Source organism: Silurus meridionalis, chromosome 9 (genome assembly GCF_014805685.1).
Source record: "Silurus meridionalis isolate SWU-2019-XX chromosome 9, ASM1480568v1, whole genome shotgun sequence".
Lineage (NCBI taxonomy): Eukaryota > Metazoa > Chordata > Actinopteri > Siluriformes > Siluridae > Silurus > Silurus meridionalis.
The window spans coordinates 604,734-618,342 of NC_060892.1; the positions used below are offsets into that span (position 1 = coordinate 604,734).

Here is a 13,609-nt window from a genome sequence, read left to right on the forward strand (position 1 = left end):
CCCGTGTCTGAGTCATCGTCCACGTGCGGGGAAACGCGTGTTGTGTGTTGCGTGGTGCGTGAATGCAGGTGCTGCCTCCTGATTCCCCGCGGTAGAAGCTTGGAATTCGCAGTGGATGTTGCGCGTGAAGATGCGCGTTGCCAGATTGAGCTATTTTCTTCTTTTTTGTTCTGTTTTTCACACCTGGACCTGGGACTCGATGCACTTTGAAGTACTCTGGATGTACAGTGTTGGATTGTTGTGAATTAATGACACTCATATTGGACCTCATAGGTTTGGAGGTTGTCCATCTGGTAACCGTGCAGATACAATCATAATTATAATGATACAGTACTGATATAATATGAGTAAAACATTTGGGTGAGGAAGAGGTACAGTCTTGTTCTGTAGGTGTGTGTGTGTGTGTGTGTGTGTGTGTGTGGTACACATTCCACCATAGACCATGCTCATGTGGATTTTTTTTGACGATGACAAAAGGTTTAAGTGAGTTCTTTTAGGCGATTGGTCGGTTCCTGGGTCTCGTGGTCTGGCGTGCAATCGGTCGTATGTGCGTCCATATCGAGAATATGGAAAAGCCAAACCCAACGTGTGTGTGTGTGTGTGTGTGTGTGTGTGTGTGTGTGTGTGTGTGTCTCGTGCGCCCCGTGTGTGCTGGAGTTCTACTTGAATATGTGCTGTTTTTTGGCTTCTTGTGGATTATTTCGAACCACAAAAAGTGTTGAGAAGTGAAATATTGTAGACCTCCATAAAATCTGACCAAACTGCGATATTGGGGTATTTAATAAATCACATTATGCTTTAAATATTCCTGAAATATGTTAAAACTGAGAAAATGACCATTATTTATAAATTGTTTTTTATTTGGCAGTCAGCAGATTTACAAGATTCAACATTTTAGGCCCATGTAGTAAACAGCATGAACCTTCTTGATGTTATTGAAATACTATAAAGTTTTACCATTGGATATTTGTTCTAGTTATATTTATATCCCAGGTTGCTTGTAGTGGCTCTGGTACGCTGAAGACCTGCAGTATGGGCATGGAAAGATGGGCAAGGGTACTTACCTCACCAACACACTTTGTAGGAGTAAGAATTGACACAGCTTGAATCAGTATGATCTTAGTGCACTAGTATTACAGCAAAAATGCAGTTTTAATTTCTTATTATAATATTAACAACACTGTAAGGTTATTAACATTTTAGCTATCAGAAGATCTTCCTCAGTTTTATGTCATGTCATTACAGACATGGCCTTTTATAGCATTGCTGTACCTGCTGTTTTATTTAGAGTATGGATAAAATAGATCAGAGAAGATCTGTAGGATGATATTGTGTAAAAAACAATCAGATGTTTTCAGATCACAGTGACATTGCATTTGTCCATGACCTTGAATGGATGAGCACATGTGCTTTAAAATCCTTTATTTTGATGTTATTATGAGCTTTGTAAGAGATCTACAATTTATTACAAGTATATATTGTTTGTGTTTCGTTTAAATCCGCCAACGATTCTGTACAAACTAAGATGTTTTAACCTTGTCCTGAACATGAACTTGTCAGAAAGGGGATGCTGGGAATTGATATGAGTGAGAAGCAACCCAGCAGGTTGCTTGTCTACCATGTTGTCTAGAGCGATTATATTATTTGAGTGAAATAATAACCGGATGGTTGCAGTAAGATTTTAGCAAACATAAACCCAGGTTACATTAAGGGTTGCTTTTATATATTTTATATAAGACCGACCTATGACAATTGTGCTACTGTCACAATATAAAACGAAGTGATGTATTGGATTGCAGGAACACATTCAAGTTCAAAGTGAAGTGCTTTAGGCTTAATGTCATTAAAAGACCTGCTTTCTCCAGTGATATTTATCCTTCTCACAACGACATAAACAATAAAATATTATCCAGATATTATACATATGTCATGTCCATATTATCTGATGTAAATATGCCCCAGAGATGGACGTCCAGTCTGAGGTCTGCCTGTCTGAATGAAGGGTGTCCCAGACGTTTTCCCACATTAATATGTGTCTGGGCCTGCAGTGAGAGCCGGCAGATGGAGTCTTGTCTTAGCACCTGGCATATGCAGCGCCACCATTGTCTACGCCCATGACTAATCTCGGTTATATGTAACCAAGTCTGAATTTCAATTTTTCAGCAGATTAAAAATATATTAGGAGTAAAAGAAGGGGAAAACACATGTGTGCAGGTTAGAGAATGAGAACCTTAACACAATAGGATTTGCTTATGGAAACACTGTCTTTATATGATATATATGTTGTTCATTATATGTATATGTTATATATTTTATGATATCCAAGTGCAAAAAAAAAATGGAACTACAACTATCATACAACCTCACAATGAAAGTCAGATGTCTTCATTGTTAAAAGTGTTTAGCTGTGTGTGTGTGTGTGTGTGTGTGTGTGTGTGTGTGTGTGTGTGTTATGTATAAAGATTGGGATTAGTTAGTTCATTTACAGTCATAATTTCACTGTTTGTTTTTGTTTTGTTTGATAAATGTGCAGTTTGTTGGTAAGGTTTGGAACAGAAAGCACTCTTAGAGTCTGTTTCTCTTTTTTAAATGATATTACAGTAAAATATCCTCAGTTTCCTTTATCTGTTTTTTATGCAAGATTTACTGCAAAAATAGACAAAAGTATATTTATAATAATATTGTTTGTAAAATGATAAAGTGATTAATTAATGATAAATTAATACAAAGAACTTCACAAAACGGAACTACAATTGGAATTTTTTTGTTTGCAATGATAATAATGTGGATGTTCGTTGTAAAACATTTGTAAGATATTTGTATATAAAGCAGGAGGACTTGGTGTGAAAATTTATTATTTATTTCATATTTTCATATTAAATTTTATTTGAGGCTGCTAAAATATTACATTTTAGAATAATATTATTTACATGTTGAACTACTGTTTTTTTTGTCCGTTTTTGAGCAGAAAACGATCCTATACATGTTTATTTATCACTGGCTTATACGATCATCATAAAGATTAGGAAGGTTAAAGATTATAATAAAATTGTGGTTATTTTCTCTAGAATATATTCTGTTCTCTAGATACAGTCCAGTGCATTATAATAAATACATTTTAGCATTTTCTTTACAATCACATTTTGTTGGCCTGTTCTCCTTCATTCCAATATGAGTTGGTGCGCGCAGTGAAATGGACTTTTCCTTTCTCATTATCATTCAGGTTTCATTTCTCTCTCTCTCTCTCTCTCTCTCTCTCTCTCTCTCTCTCTCTCTTTCTCTTTCTCTCTTTGCTTCAAAAAGCAAATGTCACTCATTTCCCGTCTGAGCTCCGTGAATCCGGTGTGTTGTAGCTTAGCAACCGTCTCTGATCCATCAAATGAAACAGGAAGGAAAAGCCGCCGCGTGCGTAATTTCAGCTCCAGGAGGAGCGTTAAACTGCACCTTTTACCCAAATAAACGTGGCATCTGATGCAAAAGTTTTTACCCCCAAACCCCTTTATTTTAACCAACTGCCCCTCAGCCAGTCCGGGTCAAATCCCTGATCTTGGGTCTGAATCTTCATGATCAGCGCCATAAAGTCTCACGTGCGTGTGTCCACCCTGTCCTTCTCACCCTGTTCTTCCTACACGTGTCCGACTCTACCGGCTAGTTAATGAGAGGAAATAAAACGCTAATTGACCCCAGCTGCGAGTCTGATTTAGCATTTTACAGCTCTGTCTATTTCTCTCTCTGTTTCTCTGATAAAGACATGACTTTATCTCCGAACAGGAGGATTAGAAAAATACTAATTACAATAACATTACATACAAATAATGCAGACTGCGCTTTATTTACTCTGTTTCTCTGGGACTGTGTTCACCCTTTCTTTTCTTTTCCTTTCTTTTCTTTTCTTTTCTTTAATAATTTATTGTTTTCTATTTAGCATTAAAATATTTTCTAATTTATGCAGTTTAACTGTACATTTTTTCACCTCTGTTTTTTATGTAAATTTATTTTCAACATAAACCTCAAAGCCACAATGGAATTTGCAGTGTGTGTGTGTGTGTGTGTGTGTGTGTGTGTGTGTGTGTGTGCGCACTTCACAATATTACATGGTCTATTCTACTTTCAGTGGCTTAAATGATTTATATTACTAATATTAAATGGTTAGTGATTTTATATATATATATATATATATATATATATATATATATATATATATATATATATATATATATATATATATATATAGTGATTATAAACGTTTGCACTTTTATGTGGATAGATATCAATTCACTAACAACTACCTCTGATTTGTTTTGTGCAGGAGACATGAAGCACGGCCCAAGATGCTGAAAGTCAAGGCCATAAACACAAAGCAGATGCATGCACAGAAGTACAGAGTTTAGGTGAGTATTGCGACCCCTGGGGCTTTAATATATCTTGCAACGTGACCTTGAGATCCAGTTGGACTGCAGTTATGCACTGAACTACGTACAAAAATAACAATGCAGGTTAACACAGTAGAAACTGGTAGAAATAAAAATCTGACCAAGCTGCATACTTACACGAGCCACTCCATAACATTTCACGTCTCTGGAGATTTAGTGGAAGTAGAAGATTTGTTTTATTTGAAATACAGTATTTTAAATGGTGTGAGAAAGCAGTCGTCCTCTTTCACGAAAATAAATAAATAAATAAATTTTAAAAAGCTCGGCGCAGGATAGCAAACATACAGGGGATTACTATGGCAACAGCATTTGCCCTCGCTCATTGGTGGCAAACTGTAAGGCTGAGGAAAGTCACGTGACGCGAGTCAGAGTGAAATTCTTCATGGCGTCGGCTGCTACGTTTATTTCACGGCTTCTGTTTGTGCTCATCCATAAAGAGACGTGGCGCGCTCCTGCACCAGGCCCGTAGGCTGCTTGTCATTTCTGTCACACTCTGCAAATCTGTCATGATTTTCAAGTCAAGATTTGCACTCATTCTCATGCTCAGGTCACGATTTAGGAGCTGCCTGTTCTGCTGCATTCACACGTTTCGGTGAATTGAGAGATCATCGCAAACCTGAACTCCAGTAAAACGAATAATTCTAATGAGACTATTTTTAATGCAATTCTAATAATAATCCCTGGGTAGATAGTAGTTTAAGTTAGTCTGGTTTGTGTTACTGATATGACAGTAAGAGTCATTTCAGTGGTATGTAATAATGGTGTTTATTGGTGTGAGTTGGTAATAAGAGCTGTACGTTATGACTATGAGATAAAGTATATCACCTGCATTTAATCTCCTTTTCTTCTTTACTTACTGCCACATTATGGCCTGATCTAATTTATTAGTCTCCTCACTGTTGGCTGATAAACTGGTTTTATAAATCCATATTTAAAACCTTTGGTCTGTTCCTCCCCTATCCCTTTACCATTTTGCATCGGGTGTTTATAAGGTGTGTTCATGTGGAAAAGCTGTAAGGGTGGCTTAGTCCCTCACCTTCGTAATTCCGTTGCCCATCTTTCCTCCCTTCCTCCCCCCCTCCCTCCATCTCCTCCACTTCATCCAGAAGCTCTCTCCCTCCAAGCCACTCCAGACTCGCTCTCTCCTTTTGCCTCACAATCTCAAGTCAGAGTTCAATGGCACATTTTTCCCTTCTTTTTCACTCCCCCACAACTCTAGTGGGTTTTTTTGCAAGATGGGGGCAGGCACCTAGTCTGAACTTTAGCTGCAATTCTCCAGGCACACATGCATTGTGAAACACAGATTGAAAAAGAAATGAGTACCTTTTTCCGTCTTCTTCAGCCAGCACATAAAAATCTCACACTTACTCTCCTACACCCTCTCTCTCTTTCTCTCACTCTCTCTCTCTCTCTCTCTCTCTCTCTCTCTCTCTCTCTCTCTCTCTCTCTTTCTCTCTCTCTCTCTCTCTCTCTCTCTCTCTTTTCTTTTTTTGCACAACTGTAGTGCTCCTACAACAGTTTCACATTTTGCAGTTTATGATCACTAACACATTTGTAAATGCAGTTTAATAACTGAGATTTTCTTCTGTTTTTCTGGTCTTTTGGATGTAACAAATGAAATACATTACACCTTCAAACCACATCCCATAATAATGATTAGACTTTATTATCTATTGTTTTTATTGCTGCACTGGAAACTGTCACAGCTCCAGCCAAGTCCATCTCACCATGTATGTCACAACACAAAGAAATTAAATACGGAAAGGTCTTGAGATCTTATCATTATGACGTCTTGATATCTCTGATGGTTTGTGTTTCCCACATTTGGGAATCTCACAGTTACATTCAACTCTATATTCTGTATTCAGTGTAGATATTTATTTCACTGGTCACATGAAATGAAAACACACTGTTACTGTTACTGGGATTAAAAAACAATTACTTAAACAGCCAACATATTTTTGTGTATTAATATTTAACTAATACGTTTTATACACCTTTAAATGATCAGCATGTTACTTGAATAATTCCTTTACGTTAATGAATTTATCCAGAAGGTTTGTATTGAATGAATTTTTCACAGTTTAAAAGCTCGCTAGTTATTAAATGATTCAAGAATAATCTCCGTGAACTTCCTAGACACTGCCTTTTTCTGCAGTACTACTGTTTAGTTTGATACCACATACGATGGAATATTGCACTTTTTTCTAGGCTACATTTCGCAATTCAAACTACATATTGAGACGTTGCTGTAGTATTGATTCACTTTTGTAATGGAAGAAGGTGTTGTGATCCATTTTCCTGTGTGGCTGACAAGGCTCCTGTAAAATGGCCAGACATCCTAATTCTGTCACATTTGTCAGCTCACGACAGGAATTCTCCTTCTTCATCCTATTTCTTGAAGAAATGGAGGAGAACGTTAGCCGTACGGATCCATTGATCACCTACAATATTCGCACGCATTAGTCACTGCAAAAGTGAAAGCTGAGAGTAGAAGAGCTCAAACTTCAGCACACAGCAGGCTTTAGGCTCTGAGTGAGACCTATCACCAAAAGATGGCTTTCCATCATGGAGAGAAAGAAAACTCTGTCTTTTCTTTTTTCTCTTATAGGACAGAGAAACAGTCTGTGACATTGGCCTAGTTCTAGCCCAGCTTTGCCCAGAGGAAGAATTGAATTGAGGAATCAGAGAGAGAAGATCAGAGGGGACTGGGTTGCCTGTGGCTATCTCCCCCCACTCTATAGCATCTAACTACCTTTCAGCCTCAGCCTCTTCTCTCCTTTCCTTTCTGCCTCACACATCTGAGCTGCCTGCTTCATATTAGCTCACCGAATCGAACGCAGAGAGTACACAGATCAATCAAAACCAGCATTTTTGAAGCAATTAAAGTGAGAGAGAAGAGGCTGCATAGCTAAACAAATTCTATATGAAAAGCAGAATCTATAAAATCGAGTGTTTTTGAAATGCTGTGCGTACAAACGTACAGTCGCAGGATGTAAGCGCAATAAACTGCGCCTCATTATGTGTAATGCTCTAGCTCTAGGCACGTATCAGAATTAAAAGTCCAGAGTAAAACGACATTGAGAGCAGTGTTGTGTGGTGCATTATGGATTCTTTGGGGGCTTTTTAGGAGAAAGGACTCTTTATCATGAAGTTCATGTCCTACTCTGAGATCAAACATCGAACAGACGATATTATACAAAGGGAGGAAAGGATTCCATAGAAAACCATTATCATAAACTCATCAATAACTTATTACTACTAATCAGAAGAAGTAGGATTTAACGCAAAATGTGGTTGTGTTTAATTATTTCTACCAGTTTCTTTGCACCAAAATGTTTTTTTCGTTGCCCAAAAATAAAGAGGCAGAAATTCCCCAGATATTTACAGCTCAGATGCCTGTGCATGGCTTTCTCTGTGAGTTGATTTAAAGTAAAGCTTTCGCATTATTACAGCTCGTGAAGCAAATAAATCTTTTTAAATGAATACGCTGATTGGCTGAAAGGCAAAGCTGGCGAGTGGCTGCTGCATGCGGAGTGCGCGAACGCTGACATAAATTAAAGCCTGCATATTTCTCCTTTCTTGTTTAAAATAAAGGTTTAAACAATGTCTTTTATTCGTTAAAGAGTAGTACAAAACCCTATTTTGCTCAGAAAAAAAAGCTAGCCATTTTAGTCTGAAAAACATCTCCAGTGGCTGAAGAGGCAGTTGATTTTCTCAGGAAGAGAATGGCCCAGGCAGGCCTCTCTGACAGCGCCATGCAACGCGCTGCCTCAATAGCGAGGTGTATTTCTGAAGATGGAAGGGGTGGGTGGGGTGTGTAGGGGGGGTAAGACGTGATGGAGGAGGGGGAGGATGAGGGAAGCGCTGTGAAAAGGCAGCAGGCTGCAGCATGAATGGAGGCAGCAGGAAGGGGGGCGACGGGCTACGCTCCTTCATTGGTCGAATGCAACAGCCGCAGCGGCTGTGAAAAGAGGTCTCCCCTTTTTCCCACGACCCGGCAAACGGGCCCAAACAGTGGCCCAGGCCCGTCAGGGTCAAGTCACAGCGCTAATATATACACTGGGCTTGTGTGTGCACAATGCAGACACACAGCTCATTTATTCGTTGTGTGCAGACAGACATGTGCACACACAGCCACCTCCAGACTGAGACGGGGAGGGGGCAAGCAGAGACCCTGACACTAATTTTGATCACATTGAGGCCATTGTCTAGTTCTATTCCACTTCTAGATTTTGAAAATTAACAAGCATTTGGAAGGAGTAAGACACACATACACACACACACACACACACACACACACACACTCACACACACACACACACACACACTATAATGCCTGCTATCTAGCTTTGCGTTTAAATTAAAATAAATACGCTTCTATATATATCATATATATTCTATAAATATCATACCTTGGATAATTAATTGAAAAGTGAATAAACAATATTGTCTTTGCTATTCCAGATTTCAAATGCAATAAATAAAAAGTCCTTTAAATCTTCAACATTTTATAATTTGTGCATTTTGATAAAAAAATTAAATGAATGCTGTATGCGTTTGCTTTGAATGCACAGAGACTAATCCTCTAACTTTGTTGCCTTGAAGACTAGAGGGCTCAATTGTGAAGTCACTGGGCTGTCAAGGCCTTGCAAGGAACTTGACTGTGAGGCTGTGTGTGAGTGTGTGTGTGTGTGTGTGTGTGTGTGTGTGTGTATGCGGGGCTCTGCAGAATTACGTATGTCTCTTCCAAGACTGAAGTGCAGCAGAGTTTAGAGCGCCCGCCTGCTTTGACTGAAGCGTGAAAGACAGCTACTTTAGACAATGGTGAGAAGAGGGGACGGCGAGAGCACATAGCAACTCTCCTAGCAACTCCTGCACCGACAGGAATTTAGATGAGACCTCTGCTCTGTCTATAGTAGCCTAGGAGTATAATAAAAGGCAAGTATAAAACATCCAAGGCTTTCTGACATTCTCAAGACACTTAAATAGTGAAAGAAATACATGTATATGATATGCATGATAGTGATCATACTAATCATTACTTTTTACTTTTTTAATCATTCTATAACATTTAACTGTTAGAAACACACTCAGGTTCCAGGCTCTGTTTTGCCAACGTGGAAATTGCATTAGTATTTTAATCATTATAAAGATTACGAGGAGCACGTCAGGCCGAACACATGTTTTTACGACCTAACAGTCCATTAGTGAACACGAATCTAACGTTCCCTTCACAATAATGGGTACCGTCTTGTTAAAGCACACTTCGGCACTATGTATAACTCTGTCCACACCACCCCTACCCACCCACCTCATCCAGTTTACAGCCTTTTATAGGACATTTGTCCCATAGTAAGCTTCATTCTTTTGGTAAACAAGCACCGGCACACCAGCCATCTTCCTCTCTGCTTTCTTTCTGCTGTTCAAAGTCTCCTGGAGTGCAGCGAGACAAAGGAGGAGACTCACTTAATTAGCTGGGCGAAAAGATGCATTGTGGCAATTACCCAACACAATGAGGGAAAGCTCACGGCCTGTTAATTTGGCGTGGGGCTAGAGAGCGGTTCCTCAGGCCCAGAATAGCCCTTTGTTAGATATCGAGGTCTCGTAATAGATCACATAGACTTCGATTAAGCCTGAGAATCTTAGGGCAAGGTTTAAGATGCATGTTATGCATCTGAAGATGCAGCTGTAAGCAGTAAAGTTATATAATATATACATATATGTTTTCTATTTTTGCTTGCTTGTAAGATAACCATAAGCATTATGCACAGCCTCAACCCTCAGCCCCACCTTGAACTGAAACTGAAAATGTGGGGGAAAAAAGTCGAGAGTCCATGTTAAGTAATTACACAGCTCCTGTTCATGCAGCTGTAAGGGGTTCCAACTCTAAGCAAAATGTTGTACTTCCTCAACACTGATTTGTTTAGTTTTTTTGTGGGTTTGAGTGGGAGGGCGCCGGTGGTCGGAGCGAGATGGCGCATCGAGGATGCTTCTCTCCCAGTAGGGCCCTCAGGCAGTCACTTTCATGGAGTCAGATAACATTCTCCTCTCTTTTTCTGGAGAGTTCTTTAACCTTGATGAGTGCGATGATGAGGTCGGAGAGGACGCGAGTAGTGGGCAGCATGGTAGAGATGGTAGCAGAGCTTGCGCTCACTCGCAGGATCAATACGAGAGCAGTGCGTGTTTGGAAGCCGAGCTCTGAGGGAGGTGGGAGTAGGGAAGTCCCACTGTGGCCTGTAATAAGTCGTCCATACTGCTGCCTGTGTGGCGTTCCTACAAAGACTGTCCTATTACAGAGCTACAGTATGTGCTGCATTAAAATAACTGCACAATACAGAGCTTCAGGGTGGACGGCGTGACCATTCAAAGATTATATATATATATTTATATGTAAAACATAGCATGACATACATAAAAACTTGCTAAGAACCTGCCAGTTTGCAAGTACATTTCGTTTAAAATGATTATATAGTAATTTTTTTATTTTTTTGAGTTTCAAATTGTTAGAAAATAGTAAACATTTACTGTGGATTAATAGGTGACTGTAACATCACCACTCGTAACACATTTATCATTTCTTTATTTACTGTTCAATCACAGGAGTGTGTGTAGAAGTTTTTTTTAATTGTGACACTGAAAGTCATTGCAAAAGCAGTGTGTAGCAATTTATTCTCACTCTCTTTTTTGTCCATGTTGTGCAACCGTAGCTGGTGTTCTTATCCAGCCTGCATTCATCCCTGAGTTCACTGGGAGACCTGCTTCTCATTCTTTAAAAACGTCTGCATTTAACCTCTCTGACTGAAGGAGCATTAAAGCATCAAACTCCAGGGGCATTTGCAAATAAAACATCATGTTTGTCAGAGACCCACTGCACTGCTTCAGTTTTCAGTTTCAAGCTTGGAGGAACCTGATCTCAGCAGACGTTTGTGAGAGCACAGGTTTGAACAGATGACGATGAAGTGCTCAGATTTCATTTGATTTTACATTTATTTGACAGACAGTCTGAAGATAAAGTACAGATCTAGCCCACGTCTAACCCTAGGTTTTACCTTCATATTATGAGTTGAGTCGTGTGAATTTCTGCAGATTTCTTTTGTTATTCAGTTTATTGCTGATTGCTTTTTCACTATGAATCCGAAATGTCACGTCCATGTCGTATTTGTCCAACACAGTGTTATATAATAAAGCAAATATCTATTTTTACACATCATGATTTCTGCAAAAGATTCTAAAATGTGATGTTTGATGATAAATCACTCCCAGGGACCTGTTGTGTGTAGAGGAATGTCTGGCTTTTAAATATTTATATGCATTTATTCTTGGAAGGACATGTAGATGTTTATGTAGGCAGTGAAACACTTTCTCCATAAACATTTGCAGATCTCTTGGTCCAGTTTCCTACACTATTAACTCCCATTAATGAATAAACATTTCGGATTATAAGGCATGTGATAAAATCAGTATAAAAGATCAGCACGCCGTCCTGAACTGTATGTTTTTAGTTTATCTCACTTTCACATCTTTTCCTGTCCGTCTTGTCTATTTAGCCCTGCTTTCTTTCTCATGCTTTCATCATTACATCCCTCCTCTAATCCCATGTTAAACCCTTGAGTCTGTTATTCTCTCTCTTTCATTCTGTCTGTCTCTCGCATATTCTCTCAGACATCCTTACCCACGTTACCATTTCTCCTGCTTAGGGCTTTTTACTCCGGCCCAACTTAGCTAATTGAGTTGGTGAGAAGTTAACCGCCCCCCTCATTGGCAGGGAGCTTACTAACCCTCCCTCACAGGAGTGTCACATTGTCGGGTCCCTTTCGCCCCGGTGTAATCCCCTCCACTGGGACAATGGAACAGCCCACCGGCCACTGAGATACATTATCCCCCCTGACCAGAGCGCTCCCGGATCATCGAGTCCCGCTTCATCCAGCCACTCACAGCTTCAAAGCTCCGGGCCGAGTCTGTGCACCCTGTTACTTATTCATGTGGGCCTGGGATAGGCGAGAGGGTCCGTCGAGATAAAATGGCAGCTCTGAGGAGATGTGGAGAGACGAACAGCTCCCTAGTGGGCTCCAGCAGTGAGTTCGGAGAGCACGAGCCACCTCCTGCTCCGCTCTGATCTCCAGCATCTACATCAAACATCTTGTCCCAATAACGCAGCCTGTTAGTAGCAAAGACCACAGCTGGGCTTCGCTGCTTCACACCTGCTGTAGGGCTTTTGGTTTGACAGGGTTGGACCATCTCCCATCTCACTTCTCCATTCCGCAACTCAGCTCAGATTTAAAGCTGATTTCTGATGTCATTATTTTAAATCTTGTTCGTATGATCGAGAGAAGTCTCACACAGTCACAGGAACATATAGAACAACATAACAGTTTCAACATTCAGAATGAGCTCTGTAACGGAAGCGGGGAACATCGGCTGCGCCAAACTGGGGTGGGGGTGGGGGCGTGGTTTCGGCTTCATGTCAATCAGAGGCAGAAAAGGAGGTTGGGTTGCCATGGGAACAGATGCTGAGTGTTAACCAGAAAGGAAACAAACAAAGTAGTGCTCATAAAAAAACTCATAAAAGCAGGTTGAATTGGTGTGTGCGTGTGTGTGTGTGTGTGTGTGTGTGTGTGTGTGTGTGTGTGTGTGTGTGTTTCCGATTTGTCAGTATAAAGAATATGAAATGAACCTGTCTTTTCTCACTCGAGTGTGTATCACAGGACTGTTCAAACCACACAGTGGTTTAATGTTGCATTGTAAAGCTCTCACTTTGATAGTACGCTTTGCAAGGACATTCTGTTCGGAGGTTGTTGACTTTGACGTGATGAGCACATAGCCTAAAGACCAGAATAACCATGGTACTTTTCATGCACTGCTAATAAAATGATCTGCATACTGTGTATCGCTCGATGCTCTCTCTCTGAAACCTTTACCCCGTTAGAGAAAACTCACATTTTTGTAATATATTCTGTCTGATGGTCCTCGTGCCCAGAGGCTTCCGAAAGAACCCCCACTAACCCACATTCCCTCCCACGCACCCATACCAAACTATAATTATTATTAGCTCTGCTTTTGTGAACAGAAAGCATGAATGTACTTTGTGATGTTTGTTAGCATTCATGTCCCCATCAGTGTTATCGTGCTTCTTCTTTCCCCTCCCCTGCAGCTTTCTTTCTCGTTCCCAACCC

At 40.1% G+C, this 13,609-nt stretch overlaps 1 long non-coding RNA gene across 2 annotated transcripts in view; it reads left to right on the top strand.

Annotated features, from left to right (window-relative positions):
• The window catches only part of LOC124391244, a 34,710-nt gene that overhangs the window by 5,870 nt on the left and 15,231 nt on the right, over nt 1-13,609 (top strand). For both annotated transcript variants that reach the window (XR_006926920.1, XR_006926921.1), the window contains exon 2: nt 4,310-4,391. This is a non-coding gene — a long non-coding RNA (uncharacterized LOC124391244). The remainder of the gene's footprint in view (nt 1-4,309; nt 4,392-13,609) is intronic.